This window comes from Nannospalax galili, unplaced genomic scaffold (genome assembly GCF_000622305.1).
Source record: "Nannospalax galili isolate Female #2095 unplaced genomic scaffold, S.galili_v1.0 scaffold155, whole genome shotgun sequence".
Classification (NCBI taxonomy): Eukaryota; Metazoa; Chordata; class Mammalia; order Rodentia; family Spalacidae; genus Nannospalax; species Nannospalax galili.
In genome coordinates this window covers 10,117,315-10,133,731 of record NW_008339923.1, presented here as the reverse complement: position 1 = coordinate 10,133,731, position 16,417 = coordinate 10,117,315, and positions in this window count along the sequence as shown.

Here is a 16,417-nt window from a genome sequence, read left to right as displayed (position 1 = left end):
ACTGAACTCTGTTTTCCTTATTCTTAGGAACTTTTTGAACTTTTCCTTTCTTAAATGGGGAAGTGTGGCCTAAATGCATATAAAAACCTTACAGAAGGGAAAAAGATTAGCAGCGTAGTCTGGGAATTCACTTCTCACTTGTTCTGGGTGTATTCTGCTGGTTCTGGAGGTGTCTCTGAGATAATGTTGTAGGTTGCATGGGCATCCCTGATTGGATAGGTAGTGGGTGCTCTTACACTGGAATGTTGCCGCAGAAGGCAGGCAAACCTCACTTTTTGCTTTACTTGCTCTTTACCTAGGCCAATCTCTGCTAAAGGAAGCTGACTGGCTTTTCTTGGCCATGACATCCACTCCCTCCACCTGCCACCTGCCAACCCTTTCCCAGGCAGTGTATTTCCTTCCAACAAATAATTGCCCACACTTCATGAACCTCCGATATGATGAATAACTGAATTTGCATTGAGACTCTGAGGGGAAATGAAGAATGAGGCACTCTCTCTTTCCTATGTCAAACCCACTTGTTTTTCTTTCTATTTCACTTTTCAAAATTTAAGCATGCATTCTTGTGGGATGGGGGTAGAAATTTTGCTAAATGCTTATTACCACTAGCTCCCAGCAGTAAGAGTCCTGGAATTATTTGTGAGCCTTCAAGCTCTCTTTGAGATACATACTCATTATGTCTGAATGGATCTCTGAATGAAAATGAAGCCCTAACTTGGCTTTCTATGTATAATCAGAAGCAAAAGTAAAATAACAAAAAATACGAAGAACCTTGTTCATAATGCATGAATAGAAGTGTATAGTTGTTTTCTGTGGATGGGGTAGAATGACAGGTCCTAGCCACAGAGGATTATAGGATTTGAATAGATGACATCCTGTAGTAAAGGAAATTCTGTATTGTTCTGACTTTGGGGTGGGAAGGGAGGACCTAGGAGCCAGAAGCCTGCATGCTAGGGAGCAAGGCCAGGTGGGGAGAAGCAGAGGTGAAGTCATCTTCTAGAGACCAAGCACTGAGAAGGAAATTTGGACAACGGAAATGTTCAGGTTTCCTGATGTGATGGGAATGGGCACCGTATTCCATGTTCCCAGAGCATAATATGCAAAAGTCACATTTTCACCAATGCGTCTATGCAAATTGGTTCTTTTGGAGAAACTTGATGAGGTCAATTTTCATGACTCCAAGGCAATTGTGGCAGGATGGGAGGTCTAGGGTGGAACTGGGAGCAATCATGAAGTGTCATTTTATCTTCATGGACATGCCAAGGTGGCCTCCATTTCTACATAGACATGCCAAGGTGGCCTCCACTTCTCCTGGCTTATAGGGGGAAGGGATGGGAGGTCTAGGGTGGAACTGGGAGCACTCATGAAGTGTCATTTTACCTACATGGACATGCCAAGGTGGCCTCCATTTCTCCTGGCTTATAGGGAGTAGGGATGGGTCATGAGGGTTCAAGACACTGTGTGTGTCCCAGTTTTCTGCGGAGGACAAGAGCAACCTTCTCTTAGTGACTCTAAAACTTGCTATTTATCTTCAGGGGTATAAAAATAAAGCTGGGTTAGTCTAAGGTTAGTGAAGAAGCCAGCCAAAGGGAGCTGAAGGGAGTGAGGAGGCTCTGGGTAGAGGTGCCAGTGCCTTCCTAGGATATCCTGAGATCCAGACCTGGTGGCAATACCCACTTTTGCCTTACGTTCTTCTTCCCCCCTACTTTAAAAGGGCAACACACCTATTGATCCTCTTGCCTTTCACTTTGGTAAGAGGGGTGTGTAATCATCCCAGCTCTTAGTACAGTTATTTAGCACAGGGTGATGATGGTCCTGTAAATTCTATCCTAGAAAGCCTTGGTTTCTGACCTTCTTTCCCTAACTGGAGGTATAATGGCAGCTTCCATCTACCACAGAGGGCAGGTAAAATTATTGAGAGAGGAAGCACGGAGTGCTCAGTCCTGGGAACAACATGCAAGGCCACCAGTGAGTGGCTATTTTACTTTTAATGGCTCTGTATGAGACCACACTTATTCTGGAAACAACTGTGGGGTGCACCAATGACCTTTTGTCTTCTTAGCTAGGGTCTCTCTGATTTTAATTGGAATCACAGCTTTGCTCCCAGTGGAAGCCCACTTCATCCTCAGGAGACAGTGAGAACTCAAATATGGTTCCTGGGAGCTCACTGCCAGCACTTCTGGCTTACTGGACTCTCCTTGCTGACCTCTGTTCTGCCTCTCTGAATTCGGCTAGGCCTTCTGTTCTTCTGCCTCTCTGAATTCAGCTAGGCCTTCTGTTCTTCTGGTTCCTGCTCCAGCTCTGCACAGGGCCTCTTGCCTGGGGTGTGTTGTGCACATTCTTTTAATTTCTTGGAGGACTTTTCCCCTTATTCCCAAGTCAGCCACATTGTTCATGTGCTGCTGCCTCCAACAGGAACATGATGGCTCCCCAGCCCATGATTTATTAAGTGTTGAGGGGTAGGAGAAAGTGACCCTGGGACCACAAGCTTGCCTTTCCTTTAAGACCAGTAATAAGCAAATGTGTGGTAAGACACCTCTGAAGGCGACAAGCCTGCTGTATCAGCAGCTTTCCCTTGTGATGTCCCTTTGGTCATGACACTGCTCAGCAGTTGTCTGGGCACAGCAGTGACAAACCAGTTGGCACTGTCCCCGAGAGCCCTGTTTTCTGGCCCTCTTTTCTGTGTTTGCATCTCCCTCACTTGTCACTGTGGAAAGATGACTTCTGTTTTCTGTTAGCTTTGTGACTGTAGTCCTGAGGATGTCCCTCATTTTTGTAATAGTTTCTTCTCTCAGGACAGAAGGCAAGTTCCTCGTCCTTCCCTAGAAGGCTCTTCATGGTTCCCTGTATGCCTGCCTCTGAATTCCTCTCACACCGTTTCTCTCCTTTGGCTTTAGTTCTGTATGAGGTCTTGCCCAACTCCTTGATCTAGGAAAGCTCGCCTCCCACGTCTTTGCAGACGCCTTTCTATGGAGGCATAACTCAGCAATGACACTTCTGAAAAGATGGGGTCCAGTCTCCCTGTCTTCTTCTGTCTTCATGGCCTTGTTGATCTGCACCTGCACTCTTCTTCTTTGTTTATTTGCCTGCTTGGGTGCTGTTTTCCCCAATGTGGCAGAAGCTGGGCAAGGGTGGGGACTGGTCTGTGTAGTTTCCTGCTTCAGTGACTCCTATAGTGGTGCCTGGCGCGTAGTCACTCAGTGATGCCTTGCTTCTCTGTCTGGATTGTATGCTGTCAATCCCCAGACGGAATGAGTCAAATTTATTTATGTTCTCTCTCTGAAGCACCTGGAGTACAGAAAGCACTGGGTGAGCGTCCATTTGTAAGTTGTTGAATATGATCAGAAAGGAAGACATCTGGAGACACAGGCTTTCAAGTAGTGCAAGGGAGTGGATCTTCTCTTACACACCATGTAAACATGGAGAGTGTGTGAGGCGGAGGGCCTTGATTTGGATTCCACTTTGCTGCCACCGACGAGCTGTGGGTCGTTGGACAGGTATTTAATGTATTCTCCGAAGGAGCGTAAGTTGTTGAATATGATCAGAAAGGAAGACATCTGGAGACACAGGCTTTCAAGTAGTGCAAGGGAGTGGATCTTCTCTTACACACCATGTAAACATGGAGAGTGTGTGAGGCGGAGGGCTTTGATTTGGATTCCACTTTGCTGCCACCGACTAGCTGTGGGTCGTTGGACAGGTATTTAACGTATTCTCCGAAGGAGTAAGTCACTCAACTCTTGCAATTCTTACTTCTCATTTCTGTGAACACAGGAATTAGATGAGGGCTATTTGGGGGATCTGTCCAACTTCTCAACTCCAGACCTGGGTCCTTTGTGGGTCAGTACCAGCATCCCCATCATGTTACTTCCATTTGGTTTCTTTAGTGGGTGTGAATGTATGTTGGCAGCGTAAGCCTACGGTGATTTGATATGAAGAATCATGCTTTCCACTGGGGGGAGGTGCATAGAGGAGCCAAGGGGCAGTTTAGTGAGAAGCTGAGAGGTAGAAGAGGGAAAGGCTGGAGCTGGGGAGTTGGGTCCTATGCTGTGCTGTGCTCAGCTGTCTGGGTCAAGGCCTTATTGTGCCTTAGGGATGGTTAAGGTATGGTCCAGTGCTCATGTGTAAGAAGGGGTCTGAGAGACATATGCTGATGGTAGAGAAAAGGGCTTGTGACAGGCCCTGTACTAGATCGGCACCAACCTAGGCCACATCCCATGCACCTTTCAATTAGTCCCACAGAGGACCAGGTGCTGCTTGGTGGAATGGTTATCAGCTCTAGCCAACACCAGAGAGTTCCTGTGCTGGGGAGAAGCACAAGAGTCAGGCACCTTTGGGAGTTAAATTTCCGGGGGCATTTGGGAACCTTCTATTTGTGAGTTACGGTAAGTGGGTACATGTCTACAGGTGCAATTCAATGGCACACTAATTATACCTCAAGAGAAAAAGTGCTCAGCTGTGTCACTGTTGGCCACTTCCACTGGCCTTTTTGTTGGTTCCCAGCTGTGTATTGCTCTCCACTCTGTTCACTGGCTAATCAGCATTAGGCTTGGGAACGATAGTAACCTGAGTTTATATATACCTGGTGGGGGCTACATGTATGATTGCCTTTTTGCTACTTGGTGTGATGGGGACCCGTGTACTTGCTGAAGGTACTGAGGTGCTCAGCTACTCTTTTCTTTTTACCTGCTAAGTTGTTCTACTTTGTCTGAGTGGGATTTTGGCTCAGTTTCCCTGTCTAGCATCTCCAAGCTTTGCTGGTACCAGCTTGAGTGCTGAGCATGCTGAACCCCCACTTCACTCTTTGTTCCTCTTGACAGGAACGTGCTTATTCTCCCTGAAGTTTTTGGAAACAGCTCTGCCACCAGCAAGACCCCACAAAGTTGTATTCTTGATGCCTCAAGCCACCTGTAGCAGGCAGCCCATTCTTAGCATCAACAAGCTTGATGTGCCAGATCCTGGGAAATGAGACCCCAATGGAGGCTGGGACCATGCCAAGGAGCACGTGAAGTGATAGGAGAGTTTTCATCAGTGTTCTTGTGACTAGCTGCTGCATGGAGCATGAAGGGAAGCCTGGAGGTGCTTTTGGGAGTCCCACATAACAGAAGTCATGGTTGGTTTGGCTTAGGATAGTGGGAGGAGAGATGGAGGTGGAGCCAATGTATATTCAGGAGACTGAACTGGCAGAACTCAGACTTTGTTGGGTTGGGTAGAGGGAGGAGGTAAAGGAGAAGTGAAGGATAAGATCTTGTCTTTGTCTCTGATGATTTTCCTTGTCAGATATGCCACTTTGTAAGAGGAGACCATCAGGAGGAAGGACCTGCACCAGGAGGGAGAGCCTGCTGGGCCTGCTGATACTGCAGCACTGTGAAGCCTTTATGTAGGGTGTGGAACTCAGAGCAGAGCTGTGGTCTGGAGGTAGAAATCTGGGGACTGTATTGATGGTAGAGTAGTGGGTACGTCCTTGGAAGGGAGTTTCTGGTATGAGAATTGATGGTGGAATTTGGGTCAATTCCCTTGTTTAAAGGTTGGTGACAGAGCAGGAACTCTCAAAGGACAGCTCAGGAAAGGTGGCCAGAGGCTCAGAAGGTTACCAGAGTATCACCCAGGAAGCCTGAAGAAGCACAATAGTTGATAGTGCTCAAGGCCTCTGGGATGAATGAAGGAATCAACAAGAGGGGAGAAGGGGAAAGGAGAGAGCTGGAGGTCGGGGAGGCAGGGGGTCATGAGGGAGGGAGGAGTGAGTGTGATGCTGAGGCAGAGTCTTGTATGGAGAAGCTGGGGTTACAGAGGAAGAGGGGGAGATGGTATGACTTCCTGAAATGTTGGGTAGAGTTGGGTTGGGAGGCATCTGAAAGGTCTCCCTCTGTGCTGATGGGAGGGCAGACTCCAGTCAACAAGACAGAATGATACTTTGGATGGAATAATGGCCAGGATGTGAGGCCTCATGGCTTCCTGTTGGCTCTGAAACAGTTTAGATAAGGTCATATACCTATGTGGCATTAGGAGCCAGAGGCTGGAGGAGATGAGGCGGTATGAAAATGTCTTGGTGGAGGCCAGGGGAGTACCTACAGTCTATAGTTGAAGGAACAATACCTGTACCCTTTAGAACAAAGCAAATTTTGGTGGTTTCAGCTCTTATATTAGTAGACTGAGGTGGGGTAAGACATAGGTGAGTGGTAGGGAGGGCTAGATTTTGTTGGCACAAGATGGCCCCAGGTAGGTGAGGCTGGAGGTGGCAATGGCCCCATTCCTTGTTCTTGGCATTATCATCCTCAGCTATAGAAACAATGATCAGCTCTGCAGGAACACATCTAGAGGCCCATTCTTGAGGAATATTGCACATGAAGCAGTTATTTAAAGAATAGTCCTTTTCCTGGGAATGTCACAGAAGTTTAAGAGATTTTGAAATCTGTAGTAAAATCTGCTCCCTATCACCAATTTTGATTTTGGTTTGTGTCCTGCTAAGATAAGTTCTTTATGGGGGTGGGGACAGGATGGAGTATTGATCAGGAAGTTGTGATTCAGTGGTGTAGGTCTTTGGTGAATTCTTTTATTTGGAATGTAGGCTTACATTCTGAAGTCAAGATTACATACTAGAAGGTTTCTTCCCTTCTGTGAAGACAGGACAGCCTTGGGCCCCACACCTATTTACATTACTGATGTTTTGCGCTTAGTGTGTCCTGAGGTACTCACCTGTTCAGTTTTCAAGACTAGACACTGAATTTGCTATTGAAATCCCTCAAGCTTTGATCTTTTATTTTCTTTTGCTGTAACGTCAGAGAATATGTTTTTAGTTTGCACCACGGGAGCCTCTGATCCAGCCCCCCAGCCCCTTCCCTCTATTGTTATGAAGTTTATTTCTCAGATACAGTTCCTGGTTCCTTGTCTTTTCCTCCTGAATAAGGAAGAGGGGAGCTAAGAGCACAGGCTGTTTGGAAGACTGTTGGTATTGGCTAGGGAGATATTTAAAGCATGGATTTTATCACAAGTAAATGTGAATTTCATCTGAAACCCGCTGAGCTGGGAAATTGAATAATGAATGGTACAGAGCACCCTCTACTGTCTTTGTTCAGAATCCCTCCTCTACCCCAACAGTAGAGGAGAAATAATTTTGCCTGTTGTTGCCTGTCTTAGTGGGCTAGCTGCTTGAGGACTCTCCATTGGGGGCAGGGGGAGAGTAGGCACAGATTTCAGGAGACTCACTGGGCAGTAAGCAAGCAAGCTCGTTTATTGCGTACAAAGGGCTTTTCTTTATACCCCTTACTCCTACCCCATTGGTTCTGTGAACTGAGTTGTCTAACGATCATTGGTGCGACAGCTGTGTCATCAGTCTCTGGTGTGGGTGACAGATATCAGTTTAGCCTTTTGGCGGTAAACGAAGTGTAGAGGGCCTGCACAAAAGGCCTTCAGGTCTGGGGCCTGGCCAATATTTTCAGACCTCCTCCTACATTTGCCCAAACCTAGAAATTCAGCTTCTGGGAAATCCAAAGGTGTAATTGTTCTTTGAGTCCCTCCTTCAGGCTCTAAATTTTGCAGGTAAATAGCTTAGTAACACTTCAGGGGCTCTGTTGTTTTCAAAATTCAGATGTTGCTGCTTCACAATTTCATCTACTGCAGGTGCTTAATGAATCTGGTGGGGTAGCCCAAGAGGCAGGGTTGTATTCTTGGCAGGCCCTGAGACTGCCACTCTGGGGAGGGGCCAGGGCTCAGCCCAGGAGATGTGCCTTTGATTCAGGCTTTGCCTGCACTAGGGTTTTCCTGTGCGAAAGTCAGTTGTTTGGCTAGATGATTTCTAAGGACCCTTCCAGGTGCCTGTCTATTGCTAGTGGAGCCATCCTGCCTCATGGGGGCTTGGAGGACAGTAAGTTCTTCAGCGGAACCACCACAGCCCATGTGGTAAAAGCATGCAGCCTGGACAGGCAGGTTGTACTGTTATCAAACATGCAGAGCATAGAATGGGACCCAGGGGCTGGGGTTGCTGGGAACTGCACAAACTGCATACAACGTGCACATGCCTTCTGGGCCACTGTCTCCAAGAATTTGCCTTGGCCAAAGTCACTTGGGTATCCTGCACTACTTATTGTCAGATGTGTTCTGTTCTGCATCCCTCACCCCACAGCCCAGAAGTCATTTTTTTAAAACTCCTTGGCTCCTCTGGCAGCAGCCGGCTACCCACCACTACCACTGTGATCAGGGTGGGCAGGCAGTCCAGTGGGTGGGCCTGCCTCCCTCCTGTTCTACAGAGGAAGACAGAAGGTGTGGGAAGTAAATGTGCCTCAGGGTGTAGCCTGTGGGTCAAGGTGGGGCTGGTTCTCCTAAGTATTTAACTCACTCACATCTGCCCCATTCAACAAGGAGATCACCAAGCTTCTCTTTCTGAATGCTACATTTGAGACGGGCATTCTCAGCTCATCTCTCCTCCCTTTCACACCCAAGTTTCTTGAAAAAAGTGCCTTCATTTGTGGCCTCCCTCCCCCATGCCTTTTCCCCTCTTTGACCTGCTGTAGTTGGCACTCTGGAAACAATGTCCCAGATACCTTTCTGTTTTGTTCTATACTATGTATGTTACACAACACAGAAGGTAGTAGGGAAGATGCCTGACACAGGCTGGCTAAAATTTCCCCAGTGGAGATGACTTGGGCTTCCTGTCATTGAAATTTCCATGGAGGAGGGTAGGGGCGGTGCTCCACCAGATGACAATGGAAATCCAGCACAGGTGTACATCAGTGCCTGAGCAGCATGGGGTGGTGGTGGTGGAACCAGGCTGAGGGTGCAAGATGGTTAGACTTTCTATCTTGCTGAGAGCTTGTCTCAGAAAGCAGGAAATGCTATTTGCTCCTAGAAGTAAGTCCATTGGATAGACCTCACTTAATAGGATGAGGACTGTAGTAATGGGAAGTATCGAGTTCAAAGTTTACCCCTGCATTACCCCAGGAAGCTGGACCCATAAGTCCAAGTGGCTGTACAGGGGATTAAAAAAATATTTTCTTTGTAATTCTGCTTATGAATTGAGAAATTTATAAAATTTCCAAGAAATTTGCAAGGACTCTTGATCACCTGTAGTAACCAGAGACATAAAACCCTGTAAGATGTAGTAGCAAATGAATAAAGCATAAAACATTTGTCTTTTCTTTCAATCATAAAGCATTATAGGCATTTGAGTAAACTGGAAAAGAACACAAGGAAATAAAATTAGCTCTGTCACTATGGGGGGTATTTGGGTAGATTAAAAAATCTTTTCACTTTATTTACTATTACTAAAATGGAATTAAAAATAGATCCATTTCACTACAGTGTATATAAAAAATAAAGTATGGAATAATATTTTTAGTTTTTCTCCAGTTGGCAAACTCTGCTTTATATTTTTTCCCCCCTCACTGGAAGTAATGTTTCTGTTTGGAAACCACACTTAAAACTTTCAATAGCAACTATTAAAAATGATCTTCCTTAAAAAAAATGAAAAGGACTGATCATTTACTTTTGTCTTGAAAATATATATAAACTTAAAAGTATAAAACAGAGTTTTTGAACAGGAATTCATTACAATCCATGTCAAATGATGCCCTGTCTTTGACCCCCCCAATCTGCCTCTTAGTTGCAAATTCCTTAGTGTGAATTCCATTCTACCTTTGACCTCACTGCTCTTATTTCGTTTGTAAAATTTTTGTCATGGAATGTGTCAAGATTTCACCAGTGTTGCTGTTAGGAAAGCTTTGTACAGGGATGGGGTGGGGCTGGGGTTGGGGTCGGGGTGGAGGTGAAGGTTGGGGGTAAAGGTGTGGAGGTGGTTGGAAGTGACATCCTGGCTTCTGCTCACTGTCAAATCCATAGCATCTCCCACTTTAGCTTTTTGTTTTTGGAAATCCCAGTTCCACATCCTAAAGTCCATCAGTTGCCTGTTACAGTGCATCACACCAAATTACCCCATATGTTCAAAGTTTAAAACAATTTCAAAATGTCTCATGTGGCTGGCAATTGGAGCTATCTGGTCATTGGCAGGAGCCCTTAGTTCCTTGCCAATGTGGGCCTCTAGAGGATTGCTGGCATGCTGTATTAGTCACTTTTCTGTTGCTGTTAGAAACACTGGCCCAAGCAATTTATAAAAGGAAGAATTTATTTGAACTTATGGTTCCAGGGGAATTACAGTCTATCATGGCAGGGAGGTATGGTGGCTGGAGGTGGCTGGAGCAGGAGCACCAGAAGCTAAGCTCTCACATCATCATGCAGGACCGGAAGCAAGAGAGCAACTGAAGATTCAGCAAGGCTTAAGAACTCTCTAAGCCCACCCTGAGTGACATGCTTCCTCCAGGATAGCCACACCTTCTAAAATCTCCCAAAACAGCACCATCATCTGGGGACAAAATGTCCAAATACTTGGAGCCTATGGGGGACATTTTCACTCAAACCACCATACATGCACTCCTGCTTTTCTCACAATTGGGTGATCCAAGAGAGCATGAGGGTAGGTGTAAACGCCATTTATCACCTGGCCTTGGAAGTCATGCACTGCGATGTCTGGAGTGCCCTCCTGCTGCCCAGTTCCATGCTGTGGAAGGAGCTCACAGGTCTGAATACCTGGAAACCAGGAGCATTGGGGTTATCTTGGAGACTGGTATTCTAACACACCTTCTAGTCCCCAGTGGTTTCCATATACAAAATAGTCATTTTTTTTTCCAAATGGGTATTTGGAAAATACTCATGTTTTCCATATGTTCCCCTTCCTCCCTGACTCTCATCTCCTTAAAAACATCACTTGGACTTATCAGGATGACATCATCTGATTAAGGCTCCTAGGGTCTAATTCCTCACATCTGGGTATCTGAGAGTAGGAGGCAAAGTCATGTTTCTTTACACTCCCACACAGGCCTTGCTGTCCATACTAGGCATGCTCCCTAGTAGTTGTGAAGGCTGTTTGGGTATGTTTTGAAAGTGTCCATCTTGAGCAAGACTTCTACCCTGGCCCCATTGGAAACAGGTTTGGCCTCTTGCCTTGCCCTTGCTGGCAATCTCCACATTTGTATGATTCTGATTGGTAGCCTGTGTTTTCTCATCAAATATTTTTTCCAGTATTCGTGTCTGAAGATATTTGAGGGTTCAAAGGCCACTTTTCATTGGTGCCCTCTCTGTCTCTTGGAGCCCAAACTAGGGACTGCCAACCTCCCTACAGACCTGTGCATCTTCTGTTTTAATGGACTCATTCTGTTGGACGAATGTCATGTTTGCAAATTCTTACAACAAACCTTTCCTCATTTCAGACTGCCGCAGAGGCTGCTGGGAGGCAGTGCTTTTGTAATCCACAGCACCTTGCTGTTCCTGGCACAGCTCTTGGAGATCTTGGTGAAGGGGTTTTGAAGTTGCTCTCTGGGCTCCATCTTTGGAGTGGAGTCTCTTCAGAGGGCTCTGGGAATGAGATTTGCTCTGAAACTGTGTCTTCATTGCCTTTGCAAGTCTGGAGTTGATGATGGAGGTGTTCAAACACAACAGGTCCTGCCTCCTTGTTTAATAGTTCTTCCCTGGGCTTCTCCATCACATAGTAGCAAGTAGCGGTGGCTCTGTTGAAATCCAGCCACATAGCTTAGTTCATTAGGTATGTTTTGTGCTTTCCTCATTCCACAGCTGACAGTGTTATTACTCTTTCTGCCACTACAGAGCCTCTTGAGGAACCACCTCCTGGACTTCCTATGTGCCTTTGCAGGTGACTTTTTCAAATGTCACTGAGGCTCTTCTAAGTCCTTGAGTAACACTCTTCAAAGTCTGTCCAGTTTCTGTCCAATCTATAGTGTGTAGGTGGAATGAGCTTTCTGTCATGGTGACAAAAATACCTGAGATAATTTGTAAGGAGGAAAGATTATTTTGGCTCAGACTTTCAGTCCATGATTAGGTGACTATTGCTTTTGGGACCAACAGGCAAAAACAAAAACCAAACCGAAAAAAACCATCACGGCAAGGATTTTGTGGTAGAGCAAGCTGCTCACTTTGTAGTGGTTAAGAGGTACAAAAGAATGAGTGAGGTCTGGTTCCCAATATCCTTTTAGTGGCATGCCACTCAACGATGTAATTTCTTTCCACTAACTGTTCTACCATCTTCCAACAGCGCCATGGACTGGTGACGAAGCCTTCAAGTACATGGGGACTCTTGATCCAAATCAAAGCACGTGCCTTAGACTTGTGTTACAGTAGCATCCTACCTCTACAATTTCTTATTTTGTCAACAGTTAGTCAAAGTTCAGTGCTCCAAACAAGAAGAGCCACTTATTACCGCTGTCATCCTCTGTGGGTCAGGAGTCAGACAGCATCTGGGCTGCGTGGTATGCCCGCTGCAGCAGTGATGTGGACACTTGCCTGGGACTTGCAGGTCCATTTTCCAGATCCCTTGCTCTCACATCTAGAAACTAGGGCTGGCTGTTTGGGAGACTTTAGTTCCTTGACTCAAGGATCTCTCTCAGAGTTCCTCACAGCATAATTGTGAGAGCTTGCTTGCTTTTTATATGACTTGACTCCATTTGGAAACTATACCTTGTCATTTCTACAGTGACAGCCTGCCCTTTATCACAGGATGGGATGACACAGTGATGTGAATGGAAGAGCTAGAACCTTTGGGGCTATCTTGGAGGCTGGTGATCATAGGGAAATGTGTAGGGCAGATTATGTTGTATATCTGTGTGTGTGCGTGCATGTGTGTGTGTGTGTGTGTGTATTCATAGAAAATTCACAATGAACTGAAGACAGAAGAGCATATGCATGCACATGTACACACACACACACACACACATACACACACACACAGAGGCTAACAGGGAAAACAACAAAATGAAAAACAATCTCAAACGTAAGAAAAGCAGAATGACGCCAGTAGCTTCAAAGCCTTTGTTTTGTATATACTCGAAATGGGTAGGAGTAAAATTTTTGGTTACATTTCCTCAGTCTTTCTTTCTTTTTATTTTTGAGGGGTGAAATTCAAAATATTTAACAACCTGTATGATACAGGCCCTGAGCAAGCAGATGGGGCAAGTCCACTGGTGCTGGCTGATATCACACTTGGCTTTATGCCTGAGCTTTTGTTTCTAAACGGTGTGCTGCTTTTGAGTGCTGGAGTTCTTTTCACTTGATATTTTTGAGACCTTCCATGCTGATGCTGTCACCACAGTTCATTATCACTACTATATATTTTCTGTGAAAATACTTTGCTGATTACAGACAGGATGTCCTTTCCAGGTTTTTTATTTTTTCTGTTAAATATTGCCAGGAAGCTATGCAGATCCTTTTCTTGATATACCTGAACAGGAATTACTGTAGCAGAGAAACTGAATTGAATTTCAGAATATGTGTGTTCAATTTTAGAAAGTGACGCGAATTATTTTTTCAAGATGGACACAGAAACTTAAATTAGCTACCGCTTAGATAATTCTTGTTGCTCAATTTCTTGATAATATCAACTTGATTTTTTCTCTCATAGAAGTAACATGATCTCTTATGTTTTTATTTCCATTTCTCAATTTTCAGAAAAAATGAGGATCATTTTTATATATGTGGCTTTTGGTCATTCCTCTTTTTAATGTTCTTCATGATTCTAAATATTGCAGTCCATGTGGACTCACATCTGGGAATTGACCCTATTTAAGAAATTTGTCTACTAAAGAGCAATTATATCATTTAGGTGAGAGGAGTGTTTGACAGACCATAATATTCATTATCTGTTCCTTATTAAGAGTGATTCTATTAATGAATTAAAAATAGACACTAACAGCCTGGTTACTTCTCCTGGTTCTAAAACCATGATATAACCTAGGTGTCTAGGTGTTACTGTCGTAAACATAATAGACTGAGAATGACACCGCCACCCACTTCCCCATAGTAGAATTCCAGCAGAGCTGGCTGTCCATTGTCGCTATTTCAGGGGCCAGTGAGTATTATTATTCCCTTCTTGAGTCTGGAATTGGTCTAACATGGCAGAGGTGTTTTTGATAAATCCTCAGTTGTCATGCAACAGTTGGGAGTTGGGAGTGTTAACAACTGCATATAACCGTAGTCCCTTTCTGTTAATAATGGAAAAGATTCAAATTTCCCATATTTTTTTTTCCTTTTGTCATTAGTTGAAGCACTGCAATGGTCTCATTTGCAGGTTCTCTAACCCAACAAGTGATCTTATTTTGTTTTACAGTGCTGAGATTTCTAGCCCTTCCCCAAGTGGGCTGAAAAAGTGCATATCCACCCAGTTGCTGATGCAACGGTTGTATATTTGTCCAGACTGTGATAGAATCACCACATTGTTGATCTGGATTGGCCTGATGGCCCCCGCCTGAGGGGCACTTGACACTGTGTCTACTGGAAGGTTATTCTTTCATACGTGGAGAACCTCTGTGACTGGCATCTTGGGATGCTTGTTTTGGTATCTGTATGATATGTTGACAATTCTACAATTCCAGGGCTGGATAGTTTTCCACATATAATCTTTCCATACTGACCAGGATGGTAATTGATGGTGATTTATAGTCCCCAGACAGATTATAGATTGAATTTGCTACTGGTGGTGATGTGACTCTGGCTGCAGTATATACCTGTGACCACTTAGTAAGGATTGGTATCCTAGTGTCTACTGGGAACACTTTTTCAGCACTTAGATGCAAGAGCATATTATCTAAAGGCCTGAAGCAACTACCATATATTGCTCTCTTAGCAATCCAAGAGAGCCTGGATTGCTAAGGCTTCTTCTCGCATTGTGGTTATTCCTAGAGGTGAGGAAAATTGCACTGTTTTGGGGTGAACATGGTGTTGGGGTCTAAGGCTTGTTTGAGGTAAAGAGGATCTTTCCATTTGAGGTCTTTGCTGGAAATCCAGCAGTTATGATCACAGGTTAGACATATCCTAAGCTAGGCATCATCGGAGGTATAGAAGGGGGTGGGCTGTGCCAAGTTTTCTTTAGTTTCAAACAAGGTGGAAATGATTCAGTTCAGTTTTTAATGAGGCACTAAAACAACCATCTACCACAGGGTCTATTGGCAAATCTTGGCTTTTGACTTTTGATCTAGCAGTAACATTGGTAGGATTTTTTTTTAATTTCTATGAATAAGTCAATCTGCCTCTGACAAGTAAAAGCCCAAACAAGCAAAAAACAGAAGATTAACACAAGGGCCTGGTGGTGGATGAAACTGCCTCAAAGAGGAAAGAAACCCCCCAACCTAAAACAAAACCCCCCAAACCAAAAAAACCATAAGGACATGAAATAAATGCTAAACCCAAAATGGGCATGGTGGTGCACCCTTGCAATCCCAGAATTCCAGACATGGAGGCATTAGTTGTTCCAAGTCATCCTCAGCTACTGAAGGCCAGTGTGGGATACAGAAGACCACTCAAAAACAACAAAACTCCCTCAAAACCACCAGCATCCCCCAACCTAGAAATTAAGGAGCTGGGTATGGCCCAGTGGAGTTTATAGGACATTCTTCCTATAGACTCAGAAGTTCTGGGGGTCTGGCAGGTTGTCTGCCATCCTATCTCTACTGTAGGTAGAGATGGAGAGTTTCTTCAAAGCTTCTAGAGCTGCAGGGAGCCCTGGGGTGTCAGGTGAGGATGGAGGCTCAGAACATGGGCCCTGACTGGCCCTGCACTGCCTATACTGTGGGCTGAAGGTGGATGGGCTGAGCTTTCTGAAGGTGATCAGAGAGGCATCATCAGTGGAGAGGTTCTCCAGTCTAGCTTCAGGTGGCTGTGATAGAAAGACTTAAATTCATAGGATAGGAGGCTGATCGCGAGTGATGACAAAGCTCTTGTGGTCCCTGTAAAGCTGCTTATGTAGCTGCTGGTGCCTGTGTTGGTAGAACCGAGTCTCAACTTGCCAAGCCTCCTTTAGGCTGAGTTTGGTAACCAGGCTCTTGTAAACCACCTGACCTGGGCTGGGTAAGAGTTCTTGAAATGTGTTTGGTTCACAATCTTGCTGCTGGCTGAAAAACTATGATTGGGGGAATAAGGATGTTTTTCTATCTTGGCTGCAGCTCAATTCAGGTGTTTAGGGGAAATTTTTCTGAATTTTCCTCCTTTCCTTTCTCTTTTGGAATGTTGGTTCAAGTCTTTTATCTAATTTTTTCATCATTTGTTTGTTTCCCAGTCTGTCCCCCAAGCCTATGCATGCTTTATTGGTTCAGATAATTAACTTTCAAAACCCATTGACATCCACAAACTCAGAGGTTTGTTTTCATGGTGATTCCAGTTCCTATCAGGTTGACAAGATCAACCATCACAGCTGTGCTTTTTTTCTGACTCATTTCAACAATATCTGACAATTTACATTTAGATGCTTAGGCCATTTATATTTACTGTGATAATTTGTCTCATCTACTGATTGTTTCCTCTTCTCTCCACTTTTGGACTTCCTTTGGCTTAGCTGAGATTGTTTTAAACTTACACTTTCAGTACTGTA